Below are 11,112 nucleotides of genomic sequence, written 5' to 3'. Positions count from 1 at the left end.
GACTTTAGGATATAATACATTTAATCAAAGGTAATAGTATTTGAGTGATGCTCTAGTTGTTGCAGGATATGGGAGAATTTAGGAGCTAGAGGAGAGGAAGGTTTAGATGGGATGAAGGAGGAAGGGAACTAAATATAAAGATAAAAGTAGAGGGAATGATGAAAGTGAAGATGAGATGGAGGAGAGAGAAACGAGGGGAGGGAGAAGGAAAAGTGCAAGAGGAGAGGCAAGAATGGAATTAAGATGGAGGAGAGATGAGAGAGAAGAATGAAGTTGGTATAAAAAACAGGGGGAGGGAGAAGGAAAAGTGCAAGAGGAGAGGCAAGAATGGAATTAAGATAGATGAGAGATGAAAGAGAAGAATGAAGTTGGTGTAGGTTCGAAAAATTGAAGATTGATTGATTCTCTTGTTTTAAGAAAACTGGGTTCGATCACTTGGTACGAATCCCTTATAATCGCTCACTCTCCCTCTCGATTACAGATGAAAAGAAAATTAATTCAGCTCCTCCTTGTTTAACGTGGGCTCTTGGTGACGAAAGGATGCTTCCCTTGATGCTTGAGTCGAGATTGCTTCCTGTTGACGATCAGAACAAGATTGCTGGAGCTTCTAACGTTCGTTAGACTGCTAGATTCGAGGTTCGAATTTCAGATCTATACGCAGGAGCTCTGATCTCTGATGATTACAAAAAAATCTAAAAGTTCAAAAGAACCAACCCTTTTCTCTGTAGCCATCCATGGCTATTTATAGGATTTTAGCACGTAACCGATGTACTAAGATCACGGGTAGAGGGGCGTAACTGCCTCCTCCAAATCAGCGCACGCCGTAACATGCTCTTGAAGATTAGCCCACGTGGCTGACTAAGTCTTCGGAGTCGTTATAGCTAGATCTCATGTGGATGACGAGCCTCGAGGTTCGTCAAGTAAGACGAGCCTCGATACGCAGCGAGGTTCATCTTTCAAAGCAAACTTTGCAGTAAGCGAGCTTATTCTAACGAATTTTGTCTTCTCTGACTTCGTCTGACGAACTTCGTCTTCACTAACGAACTTCGTTTTCGATAGTTGAGTTCAACTGCGTAGCAAATCTGGTGGATTTCCCTTAGACGAACTTTATCTTCACTGACGAGCTTCAAGTCTGACGATGAGCTTTGTCTTCACTAACGAGCTTTACGTCTGGTAGTGAGTTCCGAACCTCGTATCCAATGACGAGCTTCGAACCTCGTATCCAATGACGAGCTTCGAACCTCGTATCCAATGATGAGCTTCAAACCTTGTCTTCAATGACGAGCTTCAACTTCCAGAGTAGCTTTGTCCATAGTGATGAACTTTGATGTCGAGCTTCCCGATGCAGCAAACCTCGTCTTTTGATGTCGAGCTTCGCTGCGTGGCGAACCTCGTAGGCAAAGCTGTCAGGCGAGCTTCAATCAATTCAGGTGAGCTAAGTTGTCAAGCGAACTTAGCATTGCAGGCGAACTTTAATGTTCAGGCGAAGTCCAGTCTTGCAGGTGGACTTCAGAACATGCTGCGAAGAATGGGTCATAACTTTCAAACCGTAAGTCGAAATTGGATGAATTATATATGAAAATCGACTATCTCGACGAGACGAAACCGATCAAACCTACCTCAAAGGGTTCGGTTTGCTCCTGTCTGTTTCGCCAAATTCCTTACGGTTTGAGAGATATTATTGTTTTTGTCAGTTTTGAACTTCTTTGCTAGGAATTAAGGTAATTTTTATTGCTACAGTTGGTATGAAGAAAACAAAATTAGGAGGAAGAAAAATTAGGAGGAAGAATGATGGGCTTAGAAGAGAGAAAGATGAAGGTAGGAGAACAGAGATAGAATGAAGAGAAAGGGAAGAGGGAGGAAGTAGGACGGAGGAGAGAAAAAAAAGGATAATGAATGGAGGGGAAAAAATATTGATATGAGGAGTGAAGGAGATGAGGAGGAAGATAAGGGTATTTTGGGGATAGGAGAGAAAAAGGGGATGGAAGAAGGAAATTTTGGGAAATTTAACTTAAGCACCTTTGACTTTTATCAAGAGGCTTGGTTACATAATGATTTTAAATTTGGGACCTAAAAATAATTTTTGTTTTTTAATTTGAAAAAGGTAATGAATTATTGTATAGACGTGTGGATAGTATGTAGGAAAGTTTTCATTTGCAACCCGAAACTTTAGAGTGTCTCCCGACTTCCAAAATTTTTTAATGGACTACATTTTAAGATGGTATAGAGCAATCCAATTTTGAATCTCGTTGATCACAAGTTTAATGCGGATTTTTGTTACCGAACTCTAGGTTTTGAGCCCATTAAAAGGGCGCTCAATCTATATTGGCATATTAGAATTAATATAAAACTATAATCTTTCTTTAACTCTTATCATAACTTTGGAGTTTTGGTCTGATAGTTAGAGGATTTAATTTAAGAATCCAGTAAAAAAGATTAAGGGGCTTTTTTGAGAAAAGCTCCAAATTTATACGTGTATGTATGCAAGCATATTTGTCTACGCTAAAAGGGTCTTTTTTTGGACCAAATCTATGCTAGACGTTAAATCAAATGGAGAACATATTCTTATAAAAAAGAAATTAACTATTTAAAAGTTGGGCACAGCTTATCTCTCCTATACTCCTAAGCATTATTTTTGTCAATATGGCTTTCATGTTCTCAACAATTATTTTATATTGTTTATTATAAATGTTAAACACAATATATCAGTTTTGCAAGAAATAAAATTATGAATTTCTTAAAGTTTATAGTACAAGTTGGGGGCTATATGAGCAAAAACGATAAAATAAATACACGATTAACGATGTGCGGTGAGCGTGGATCGAACACGCGACCTTCAGATCTTCAGTCTGACGCTCTCCCAACTGAGCTATCCCCGCGTCGTTGTTTTTTGAGGCAGCAAAATAATAATTTACTAATGACTTTCTCAAAAATCAACAACTTCACACTCAACCGGCGTAAACCCACCATCAATCCGTCACATTGCTCACAATCTTCAACCGCAACTCACACTTAACCCTAATTCCGGGCCTTCATGCTACTAACGAACTAAACTTATACCTAACCTTAGCATACAGCCAAACATCAATACCAAAAATACCCATCTAATTATCCCTCCTAAAATGCCCGGCATCCCCATTCAAAACCAACGAGCTTCCTTCAAATACCGGACTCATCTTCGTAGTATTCTTGTACTCTTGATAAAAACTACGAAGCTCAACCCACTTGAGCATATCTCCATCATAATAAGCATCGGCTTCGAACCAGCCGTAATAGATTCCAATCCTATGAGGGTTTCGTAGTGTGCCCATCTTGGATTGTGACTGTAATTTATATTAATGGTTCTCTTTTCTTACGTAGGTGCTACATGGACCCCCGACATTTCCTTCGTATACATTCCATACTAACTTACGTCCGAAGACGCAAGACTATCTCAGTTTACCCTTCCCTCCGGACTCTCAGAAGTCCAAGGCTGACTCAAGGAAGTACCACCCATATGCTGCGAGAAAGTTGGAGGAAATGATTCCTATATTGGAGACTAGGAAAGTTGTTGCACTCGCAGCAAAAAAAAGTGAGATAGCGAATGGTAAATTGTATAGATACTTTTAATTTTCACATGTATATATTATATGATATATTATCATGTTGTTATTATTATAGGTGCTAAGCCAGATCGCATAGAGGGATGATGTGGCGGAGGTAAGCTTGAGTCTAAACAACCGCCAAGAGGAATGAAGGTCATTATTCGATGGAATAGTTATAATTTGCCCGCTGGTCTTTGATCGTTCAGATTGAATGTATATATTGGGGTTCTCGTGCGTAGAGCAAACATCATCAATCCTTATTTTCATTTCCGGAAACTACCATGGACCGCATACGAGGCGATATGGAATGAGCTTATGGTAACTTCATATTACTTTAGCTTTTTATTTATTAATAATTAGTAAATGGTATTAAATTATCCTAACTAAATGTGTATGTAAATCTACAGTAAAGCTTCTGCCCTGAGGACTTTGAGGGGCCTTGGAATTATGTGTTTAATGTCAATGTTGAAGCAGTCTTCAAACAATAGAGGCATGAGATCAAACACGAAACTTATGACAGGTATGAGGAGGACTGACAGAGGTTCTTAAACCTCGATGACCGAGTTGACGAGCTTTATTTCACGGCTCTCCTCATGTATTGGGACAGCGATGCCGCCAATGTTAGTTTTATAAAAACTACTTTATCATTTTAAGATATTATTTCATTGCATATTTACTAAAATATATTTTTAAAGAATAAATCAACGAAGGGGTTAAAGAATAGAAGGAAGAAGCTGCATGACCACCACTTAGGCGTACACTCCTATGCCAATCTGAAGGATGTTTATTGTCGGGATACGGTATATGCCATTTAAAGCTTTAAATGATCTTAATGCTTAGTATGATTATGAAATCTCATAAATTTATAATATGATAGGAAAAATAAAAATGTTGATACACTTGAAGGCAAAAGCGGCATATGGTACTTTTCGTGATCGATATAGGGGTGAGGAGAAGAATCGGGATAAGATCAAGGCAAATCTCGAGTTGGTGGTGAGACTTATATATATCTTGATTAGTATTATTAACTCTATTTTGTTATTAATATTACGAGAAAATGAGAACACAAATAATATGGTCTTTACCTTGAATTAACTATATATTTGTGCTTTAGGAGGGTTTTGAGACTGCAACCAAGGAGACTGCAACAGTGTACATATCACAGGAGGAAGAACAAGGCGAGTCGGACCCTCACATGCTTTCTGCAAAGGATAATATCACTCTCACTCAGAACCTAATGGGACATAGTAGGTATGGATGGTAAAAAATCGAATCAATAAGAAATATTATGTTCCTATTTAATATTTGTTTAAAATTATTGAATTCGAGAGCAAAATCTAATATTTATTTCTCCCTAACAATAGGAGAGGAAGATATCCTCTGCATGGTGTTGAGGCTTCACCCGACATAAGCATGAGATCATCCACAGCATCATCCACGCCATCTACAACAATGGGTGTAGTCCCAAGTAGTTTTCAGTCTATGTCATTTGTCGCACGTATCTGTACGTATTTGTTTGACAAGATTGACCTAGAGCTGTATATTCATGTAACTAATGAGATGAGCAGAGTTGCGATGACGGCCAACTCGATGGACGCTCTCATGGGGTACGTTATACAATATTTAGGCGGTGTAATTCTCCATAGCGCATATGATGGTATCATGCGTCTCATAAGCTCGATTGGCGATAATTCCAGCGCTAGGCAGAGCAGCACTCCTTATATTTATAAATTCATTTTTGTTTAATATGTTATCAAACACCACATAATTATTATTCAATTGGACATTCATAGTGGAGATATTGGAGGGAGCAGCACCCGTTCTCATAACCGGGATAGAGATGCTGTCGCCGCTGATGGTTGCTGAGGTTTTTTTATTTTTTTAATGCAACAAACAGTTTTATTTGTTATAGCACTCTACTTTTATTCATGTTGTGTACTCTATCTTATTCATGTGTATTGCTAGTGTATATGTTGTTGGATGTATATATTGGACGGAATTGGTTGATGTATATTTTGGATTGGATGGTTGGATTTGTACATGGTGTTGGATTTTATTATATTTTGTTATGGATGGAATTATTATGAATTTTGATTATATTTGGATGGATGGATGGTTGGATGTATTCATGTGTATAATATAATGATAAATAAATGTATGGGGAATTGATAATTGTAAATAATTTTTTTTGCTGAAAAAATATCAACCTAGACGGAATTTTCGTCTAGGATGGGTCAATCTAGACGGAATTTTCGTCTAGGATGGGTCAATCTAGACGGAATTCCGTCTAGGTTGGTATTACAGCAACCTAGATGGAAATCCGTCTAGGTTGCCAACCTAGATAGATCTCCGTCTATGTTGTCAACCTAGACGGTTATCTTAATTCCGTCTAGGTTAGTCAACCTAGACGGAATTCCGTCTAGTTTGCCCTAACCTAGACGAAATCAGACTAGACGGAGCAAACTAGCTAGACAGAAATCCGTCTAGGTGGAGCAACCTAGATGAGAAGTGGAGCAACCTAGACGGAATTTTCCGTCTATGTTGCTCGTTTTTCTACGTACTAGTGAGATGAGGTTATTGGGATTAGACGTTATATTGAAACGGTAAAGTGCGCATCTTGGATTGCGACTGTAATTTTGTTAGGGAGATAGACAAACCAAAGGACAAGGATGAGCAGGCCCATGGCGACTAGGGTTTTTATTAGGGTTGAGAAGAGGCACCAAAACCAGTTTGGACGGCGACGGTCAGGGTTTTGATAGGGTTGTGGTGGGATTGGTGGGCCGTACGTAGTAGCACGTAGCTTTGGTGAGAAAAAGATAGAGAGAGAGAGATATAATCAATATGAAGTTTGGGATAAGATATATAATTTTGTTTCTACGTTAAATATTGTGTTTGACTAAGATTTGTAGTATATTATACGAGAGGTGAAGTTCAGTGGGTTGAATGATACGAGGTTGCGATGAAGACCTTGGAATGAAAGGTAACCTGTAGTGTTTTTTAATGTGGGGTGATAATGTGATATGAATAGGAGATTAACAACTGAGATAATTGCGGTCACCAGTTTGACATGTGAAGGTGATTGAAGTTTTTGGTGCATAAGACTTTTGACTTGAGTTGTATATACAAGTGTCTCAAAGAATTAATCAAGATTCAGTGTTCCTAAGTTTTTCTTTTTCCTCCCAAAGTGTTTGAAGAAGATAATTTCTTTTATAATTGAAGCAAACATAATTAGTGAGATCTTTTGAATTGAGTATATAATGTTGGAAATTTATCAAATAATTAAGATTATAGCATGAAATAAATCCGAATAAAATAAACAATTAAATCTGGCCTGATCGGGAATAGTCATGTATTCACTGCCCTAGAAGATTAAGGACCCGCCTATCGCCCTGACGCAGATGATCCCCTCTCCCCTAGAGGTAAAAACCCCCAGAATCGGCCGGCCTCTGTACTCGGGCGAGACTACAGAGCTTCTGCTCAGATGAAGAAAGTTGCCCAAAAACAAAACTAATACTATGAAGAAATAATATGAAGAGGAGAGAAGAGACTTGTTGTTTTCCTTGTTTTTCCGAGAAGAGAAAGACCGTATATATAGGCTTTTAGAAAACCGTTACAAAACCCCTCAATAAATTCGGTAACGTTAGCCATAATTGCATAACCGTTACCAAAGTTTTAATTGCATGTTTTAATTACAATATTTATTATTATTCATGAAGGCAAAATTGCATTTTTCTAATAAAATATCCAACAGTTCCCCCCAAAAGGCAATATTGACTGAAAACTCAAAAAACAATAAATAAATCACAAAATCATAAAACAATTATAGGTTGGGCAACCTTTCGTATCGTGAATTCGGGAGAGCTAGCTTCCGGCTTTGAACCTTTCCTTAGTGAGTTCATCGCCACCTGAGGGACATAATGGACTAGGCCTTGAATTAGGCCCCTTTAATCAGGTATTGATGAAAACACACACAATACGCTTCATCTATTGAGCAAAGCGGGTTGAGCGTTAAAGGCCATGCTCACAATAAACCGACTCATGAGAGTTTCTAGGGGTTAGCTCAGCCCCCCTTAACCGCGGCCATCACGGTTCCTCTCACGTAGGTAAGTCCTCAAAGGGTACTACAGCTGTTTATTTAATACCCTCCATAATACACACGTTGGACTTATTAAGAATAAAACTCAGCCTAGCCAGCTGTATCATAAGAGCATCGTCATCATAGAGAAGGGGTCGTAGCACAAGCTACATAGTGATATATGAATATATCTGGGTCGATGCTCCACACGAGTGTCACTAGTCCAGCTTGTTTCTACCACATTGAACCAATATTAGGACCACGTCTCTAAATAAGGGTTGGGTTGTCGCTGTCAGTGACCTCACCTATGGGCTTAACCCCATCTCCCTCGATGAATCCAGAACCACACTCCTGGATAATCCCTTAGTCAAAGGGTCATCAAGATTTTTCTCAGACTTTACAAAGTCTAGAATCACAACTTTGCCTAGCAGGCGTTGTCTTTATTTATCAAGTTCTTATTTTGTAATTAGTCCATCATATTGTTTGAAATTGACATTAGGTCTATGATCATAAAAGATCATAGTCTATTGTTTGGTGGAAAAATTTGCAGTAAAAGAAATGAAAGAAAATTAATTTGTATTCTTTTAATCTCAGTTACAATTGGATTTCCTGATTATAAAAGAGAGGAGAATGAATCTGGATTCTCCCCTTTGTTTAATTCTGGGTTCTTCACGGTAGCGATGGAGTGCCTCACTCGAATGCTCGCGTCGAGTTTGCTCTCCGTTGATGATCCGAACATCTTGATTCACTGGAATAATATTTTCTCCTCACGATTTGACGTTGTGGAGAACTTGCGTGGTAAGTTTTAGAACTCTTGATGAGTTGATTGATCTTAACCGTAATTGGTTAGACAAGCCAATGATCTTTTCTTTGCTGTCCAGGGAGCAGGATCTAAAAGCCAGCCTCCAAAATCTAGCCCCAAAGATTCAGCATCTGCTGCTAAGGAGTCCTAACAGATCGAACCCCTGAACTGAATTGATTTTTAGTTATTTATAGGGGATTAAGGGGTGTAACCACCTCCTTAATTCGCTCCTAAGTGGGGCTAATGGGATATAACCGCCCCCTTAAATCACTCCTGAGTGGAGTTGTGATCCCCTCAGATCGTGTGAAACGGTTTTGAAACTGTTCAGCTCGTGTTTGAACGAGTCAAACGTAAAATCCGCGTTCTGGTGTGAATTCTGCATTCAAACGCAGTGTCTGGAAGCTTGAACGCAGTGTCTGAAAGCTCAGACGCAGCGGCTGGAAGCTGCGTTGGCATCTTGTTGGAAGCTGTGTTTGGCATCTTGTTGGAAGCTGCGTTGGCAGGATTTAAGAGCTGCGTTTGGCAGCGGATAGAAGCTGCATTGGCAGCTTTGGAGGCTGCGCTTGAGCTGCGTTAGCAGCGATTTGGAAGCTGCGTTGGCAGCATTGGAAACTGCATCTGAGCTGCGTTCGTGGCTATAAATGCGGTGCATCTTGAAGCTGGTATGCGGGGAGGACTTTCACGTCTTGGTTTAAAGAGACCGTCGATTTGTAGTCTCTTTCTGTCAGAACTTTGCAAAGATTATCGTTTTGTAATCTTTGCTTTAGCTCTTTGATATGTAAGAGTCGTCAGATTGTAACTCCCGATGTTGATTGTGGAGGCTGTTGATTAGAGCTTTCATCAGTTGTTGCAAAGGTCGTCAGATTGTAACCTTTATCAGTCTACGTGAAAGTCTTCAAATTATAACCTTTTGGAAGTCGTCAGAGTGTAACTTCCATCATCAGTGTTTTGATGAGGATCAGCTATCTATTATGATTTTTAGACAGCCTACAGAATCCCCTCCAAAGTTTTCGAAAGTTCACGGTTGACTGGGACGAATTTTCAAAATACTTTGGATCTCAACTCTAATCTTAGAGCTTTTGATTCCTTGTCATAAGGAATTGTTCTTTGCACCTGCTTCAAAGGTATCTTAGTTGAAGGGATTTTCCACGCATGACCTGTGTGATGATGAGCTTCAAAGAGAAACTGTAGTGATGGTACAAGTTACTCATGAGCAGAAGCCATCAAACGTCACTTCACGGCTCACCTCCATTAAGCTGATAGGCCTGCAAACATGCATAGGATTTTTAGCAAACCCTCAGCCATCAACGTATTTGATAAGCCTTTACCGACTACCATTTGAGTCGGGCTAGCATGTGGATTGTCTAAGTCTGTTCCACATGTAACGATGTGCTAAGAGAATGAACCCTCTTAGACTTGATGCTATGATTTTGAATACATAGACTTTGTCATTTTTACGGAAAAAGACTAACCGGCAACGCGTATTAGGCGTAGGCTTATCCCTACTTAGGATTTGGGATAAAGTTCCCCATGCGTGAAAGACATGGATTTTTGGTGCTACGATGTTGAATACGTAGACTTTGTTGTTATTTCTTCCTATGTTACTTGAAACACTGAAAGAAAGTTGGAAGCGCCAGAGGTGTAATATTAACTTGGCATGAATTTTCACTTAGAGTGAAATTCAGAAATTTTCTTTATTATCACTAGGATAATTCCAGAAAATCTTTAATCCACTGGGGATTTTATAATGATAACTTGCTATTCTTGTTGAAAAAAGATTAACAAGTTCATTAGGGGGTTTGACTGTTAAGGTGTGATGTTAACCTAACAGTATTTTTATGGACCTATCGCTCTGTTGACGAGAGTCGATAAGTGGAAAGTGTTGCGATCGGAGCAACTTTGAGGACCTATTGCTCTATTGACGAGAGTCGATAAGTAGAAAGTGTTACGATCGGAGCAACTTTGAGGACCTATCGCTCTATTGACGAGAGTCGATAAGTTGATTTTGTCAGAAGTGTTTGATATTAACGTGACAAGAGAATGTTGCGATCGGAGTAACTTTATGGACTTATCATCCTATTGAAAAGGATTGATAAGTGGATTGTCAGAGGTTTGGTGTTAACATGACGGGAATTTGTTGTGATCGGAGCAACTTTGAGGACTTATCATCCTATTGAAGAGGATTGATAAGTTGATTTTGTCAGAGGTGTGATATTAACATGACAGGATTTGTGTTGCGATTGGAGCAACTTTGTGGACTTATCATCCTATTGAAGAGGATTGATAAATGGGTTGTCAGAGGTATGATATTAACGTGACAGGATTTGTGTTGTGATGGGAGCAACTTTGTGAACTTATCATCCTATTGAAGAGGATTGATAAGTGAATTTGTCAGAGGTTTAGTGTTAACGTGACACGATTTTTGTGTTACGATCGAAGCAACTTTGTGGACTTATCATCCTATTAAAGAGGATTTATAAGTTGATTGTCAGAGATGTGATATTAACGTGACAGGATTTGTGTTACGATTGGAGCAACTTTGTGGACTTATCATCCTATTGAGAAAAGTCGATAAGTTGGAAGTGTTGCGATCAGAGTAACTTTGAGGACCTATCATCCTATTGAAGAGGATTAATAAGTTGGAAGTATTG

General features: G+C 39.1%; 1 non-coding gene across 1 annotated transcript; it reads right to left on the bottom strand.

Moving 5' to 3' along the window:
• TRNAF-GAA lies at positions 2,807–2,879 on the bottom strand. Its single transcript has one exon. It is a non-coding gene; the product is annotated as a tRNA-Phe (tRNA).

Source organism: Asparagus officinalis, chromosome 4, assembly GCF_001876935.1.
Source record: "Asparagus officinalis chromosome 4, Aspof.V1, whole genome shotgun sequence".
NCBI classification, from domain to species: domain Eukaryota; kingdom Viridiplantae; phylum Streptophyta; class Magnoliopsida; order Asparagales; family Asparagaceae; genus Asparagus; species Asparagus officinalis.
The sequence above is the reverse complement of the archived record's forward strand: the minus strand, read 5'-3'. Positions and strand labels throughout refer to the sequence as shown.